The following is a 5,206-nucleotide window of genomic DNA, read 5'->3' on the forward strand; positions in this document are numbered from 1 at the left end:
AAACCTAGAAAGCACATGAAAAAGCAGAAACATTACTTGGCCAACAAAGGTCCAGGTAGTCAAGGCTATGGTTCTCCCACTAGTCATGTATGTGTGTAAGATTTGGAGCGTAAAAACGGCTTAGCATGAAAGAACTGATGCTTTTGAACTGTGGTGTTGGTGAAGACTCTTGAGAGTCACTTTGACTGGCAGTGAGATCAAGCCAGTCAGTCCTACAGGAAATCACCACTGAATATGCACTGTAAGAAATGATACTGAAAGTGAATCTCCAATACTTTGACCACCTTATGGGAAGAGCTGACTCATTGGAATACACCCTAATACTGGAAAAGATTGACGGCAGGAGGAGAAGGGGATGACAGAGAATGAGATGGTTGGATGGCATCAGGACTCAATGGAGTTGAGCTTGAGCTAGGTCCAGGAGATGGTGAAGGACAGAGAAGCCTGGTGTTCCACAGTCCATGGGATCGCAAAAAGTGAACATGACTACCCAACAATAAATTATTGTTTGTCTTACTTGATGTTTTTCTTGACTCTGCAGTTTTTCACTGTTAATTAAATTTGTTCTTTGAAACTCATGGAAGGTCTGGGACCTACAGATTTTCTACAAATAAGAGACAGGGTACATTGGTGGGGGGTGAGCGAGGAGTGGTCTGTCACTGGGAAAACCGTGAAGGGTCCTGCTCAGTTATATGCTGAAACAGACTGACAGTGCCAAGTGTTTGGTAGAAATGGAAATGCCCATACCGTTAGTGGAAATACACATTGCTTCATTCAGTTTGAAAAAAGCATTTGACTGTACCTCAGCATTTGACTGAGCCATTAGAATGTCTCAGTCAGTAACATCTGCCTGCAATGGAGGAGATCCAGGTTTGAATCCTGGGTCAGGAAAATCCTCTGGAGAAGGAAATGCTAACCCATTATCGTATTCTTGCCTGAAAAATCCTATGGACAGTGGAACATGGTGGGCTAGAGTCTATGAGTTTCTAAGAGTTAAATACCACTTAGCAACTAAACCACTACCACATGCATTATCAGAAAATCTCATATCTGGACATAGAGATATAGCTATCCTAGAGAAATTACTATGAAAGACACACACAGGTTCATAGGCAGCTTATTCAAAAAGCCAAAATAAGAGCCTCAAATTTCAGGCACAGTAAAATCGACATAGAAGTCTATGCTCATTCATCCAAGGGAATTCTACCCAGCAAGGAAAACGAATGTTCCACAGCTACATAAAATAAGGATGCGAATGCATCTCACTTATTTAAACGAATACCAAGACCAGGGGAACAGAATGTCTATTGTGTGACTCTATTTATTTAAAATTTGAAACCAAGAAAAATGAATCCCTGCTGCTAGAGATCAGAGAAGTGGTTCCTTTGAGGAGCAGAAAGTGGCCAGGAAGGAACATGGAGGTTTCAAAGCTACTTGATAGTAGAGATTGATAGTAGAGAAACGGGTACAATCTCATTTACAGTAACTAGACTTTATTTTCTTGGGCTCCAAAATAACTGTGGATGGTTACTGATGCCACGAAATTAAAAGATGCTCACTCTTGGAAGAAAAGCTGTGACAAACCTAGACAGTGTATTAAAAGACAGAGTCATTACTTTGCCAACCAATGCCCGTAAAGTCAAAGCTATGTTTTTCCCAGTAGTTAGATGCAGATGGAAGAGCTCCACCATAAAGAAGGCTGAGTGCTGAAGAACTGATCTTTTCGAACTGTCGTGCTGGAGAATGGAGAAGACTCTTGAGAGTCCCTTGGGCTGCAAGGAGATCCAACCAGTCAATCCTAAGGGAAATCAACCCTGAATATTCAGTGGAAGAACTGATGCTGAAGCTCCAGTGCTTTGGCCTCCTGATGAGAAGAGTCAACTCATTGGGAAACAAAGAAACAACAAACAAACAAAGAACCTGATCCTGGGAAATATTGAAGGCAGGAGCAGAAGGCATGACAGAGGATGGGATGGTTGGATGGTATCAGCAACTCAATGGAATGAGTTTGAGCAAGCTTCAGGACATGGTGATGGACAGGGCAGCCTGGCATACTGAAGTTCATAGGGTCACAGGAAGTCAGACACGACTGAGCAACTGAACATCAAAAGCCAGGCAGGGTCTTTCTGTACAGGTGGCGGAACCTCAATAGGGCTATTTTGAATTTCTGGAGGAGGGTAGAACATAATTTTTTAGCCAGATCCCTTGCTGCAACACGTCTGGAGTATTTTGTGTTCACAGACAATTTTCTTTGCAATTTTTCTGGGTGGTGCTTGGGAGTCAGTGTTCCTCACAATGATGGATGCTGTCTCTCTCAGTGCCAGCTGAACTGAACTTTGGATCATGACCTCTGTTTCAGGAGGCAACCCTTGCAATTGCTCTGGCTTTTTGAATGATTGATGATTCTTGGTTTGGTTCTCTGTCTTTTCCTTCAGGTTCAAATACTGTAGCCAGCACTTGGAACATGGAAAGACCCTCCTGTTCCAGTGCCTCCAGGCATGATTTACAAAGGATGTCACCCGTTAGAAAATTTCGAGGCAAAAAAGACAAAGCAAATCGTTCATGTTCTAAAATACGCCTCTGCATTGCCAAAGGTTGGCAATCTGTCATTGCAAACACGGCACACATAGGGCATTTTGCCAGGTGTGTGACTGTTCTTCATGTGCTGTAAGAGAACCTGATCTGTTTTGAAGGACAATTCACAGATATTACAGACCGTGGAGGGCTGCCAGGAAGCGTGGACACTTTCAATGTGACACTGCAGCTGGAACGAGGTGGGAAACTGGTGGTGGCAGTGCTGGCAGGTAGTGTGGATTTCCCAGCTGTCACCCTTCTGCCTCTCAAGCTCCAGATGGTTCCTCACGTGGTGCTGGGAGCCAGCCCGGGAGATCCCAGCCATGACAAGATCATGCAAAACTCGAGGGACTCCCTGGGCCATCCCATCCATGACAAGGTCATGCGGAAGAGTCCTGATAAGCAAGGCCTCAGGACTCGACGGACCCCCTGGACCTGCTTGAGCATCTACCCCAAAACCAGACTCTGTCTGTCTTACTATTTTACGTCTTTCACCAACTCTTTTAGCATTAACAGGGGGCTGTCCCCGACCACCTTTCCCTGGAAAGAGTTAACTTAGGGCTCTAGCTGATAAATCTCCTGGGCAGGAAAAGAGTGTTTCAACCCCCCTGTTCGCATTCTAGCTTACTTGGCAGGTTTATCCAGACTGTTGCAACATTGTTGAGCCAATGCTTGCTGCCAAGTTCTCACATCCCTTATCCATTGTGTTCCTGGGAGTGCATATAGTTAAGATATAGAAATACCAAGCAGTAGCTTTAGCATTAGCAACATTAGACTTTGAGTTAATAAGTTCTTTCTTTGTTGTAACCCACTGACTCTTTGCCCCATAAAAATGTAACTCTGTACTTTAAGGGTAACACAGACTAAGAATTTACGAAGAAACACTTTAAGGGACAATTATTGTTCTGGCTGACCAATCTTTATCAAAAAGAGGTCATAAAATATCAACAGGCCTCCAGGCCAGAAGATAATGTACAAAAAGTAAGACTCTTGCAGGAAGGAACCTGATATCCCTAAGAGTTATTACTGATGGAATGTTGAGTTGACTCTGCATTTTCCACCTTGCTGTATGTATAACTCAAGGTATAAAAGCCCCGAGGAAAATGAAGTAAACGGGCCTCGCCCACTGAAGCTTGGTCACCACATGTAATTCTTTCCTTATCTCTTTCTTTATCTTTGTCCATTTGCTGACGTCGTCCATCCTGAGGATATCCCTGGATTCTGCTGAGGCTTGACCTTGTCAACGTGGGTCATAAACTTGACATGTTTTAGAACTCTCAAGCAGCTGAGGCATTTAAAGGCTGTGTGAGTCTTCTGTTCTGGCTGCCATCTCTTGCATACTGCCATAGTAAAAGTCATAGTAACATGATCAGATTTCCTATCATGGGGTCAACAGTCTTGCTCTGACTTGCAAGAGTCAAAAAGTCCATTTTCTCTAGCCCTTACAAATTACATGTTCTTTCTGGATCCATAAGATGGAAGCACTCCTGGTCATTGGCATGAGTCTGTGAAAATGATGCCTCACCATGAACATGGCTTGGTGAGGTCAGGGAATCTTCCAAGGTCATTATCGTGTTCTTTGTAGCAGAGATACCTAGAGGGGCCATGATGGAGGGATGTCTGCCTGGGATTCCATCACCGAGTCTGGGTCTTTTGGAATTCCCACTGTTAAATTTCACATCTGAAGTGGGACATCGCTTTGAATTAAGAGGGCTTTCATCCTTGCCTCCTAATGAGAGAACAGCTCCAGAGAGACAGTGAAGCCGCGGAGAGAGCAATCCTGTATTGTGAAGGACAGTTTCCGGAGAGCTCATTTTATAATCAGGTTTAGGCGAAGGCCCAGAAATAATAGAACTGCCTTTTCCTCCCCATACAGACTCAGAAGCTGGTGAAATGGCAGCTGGATCTGTTGCTGAGGTCCTGAGATTTGCAGGTTGCAACGTGCAGGAGGGATCTGGATTCACATGGCCCTTCTTTCTTCTTGAAGATGAGTCCCTGGTCACTCTGTTCAAAACGTTAGAAATGACTGGCTTTGAAGTTGAAGTCACTCCGACATAGAGGGTTTCAGCATCCTCACTGACATGATCCACTCCAACAAAGATGACCTCAGCATCATCATTGTCCTCATCTCTGGATTTGGACACGGTGGTCTTTTTCCCAGGTTGTAGTGGTGCTTGTGCTTCCTCACATGGGAAGAGATGGGCCATTTGCAATCACTTTTGGCTTCAAGTGGCCCCTTCTCGTGTTTTTTTCCACCTAAAAGCAATCATCAGACAAGGTCATCCCCTCTGATCTCAGATGTCACCCTCTGTGTGTTCAGTTAACCCTCAGTTGTTCCCCAAGAATATTAATTGGAAAACTCCAGAAATATGTAACTCGTACATTTTAAACTGCAGGTAATTCTGAGGAGTGTAATTGGAATTTCACACCACCATGCTTCCTCCTGCCCAGAATCTGAATCTTTCCTTACTCCTGCACATCCCACCAGTTTGTCATTCAGTTACCACAATGACTGTTGAGATGTCACAGGGCTTGAGATCAAGTCACTCTTATTTTACTCAATAATGTCCCCAAATCATAAGTGGAGTGATGCTGTCCATTTAGATTTGCCAGAGAAAATCCATTAAGTGCT

The 5,206-nt window shown here is 44.0% G+C and overlaps 1 pseudogene; it reads right to left on the reverse strand.

Annotated features, from left to right (window-relative positions):
* Positions 1–2,192: 2,192 nt before the first annotated feature.
* On the reverse strand, positions 2,193–4,781 carry LOC108634887 (annotated as a pseudogene).
* Between the last annotated feature and the right edge of the window lie 425 nt (positions 4,782–5,206).

Source organism: Capra hircus, unplaced genomic scaffold, assembly GCF_001704415.2.
Source record: "Capra hircus breed San Clemente unplaced genomic scaffold, ASM170441v1, whole genome shotgun sequence".
Classification (NCBI taxonomy): Eukaryota; Metazoa; Chordata; class Mammalia; order Artiodactyla; family Bovidae; genus Capra; species Capra hircus.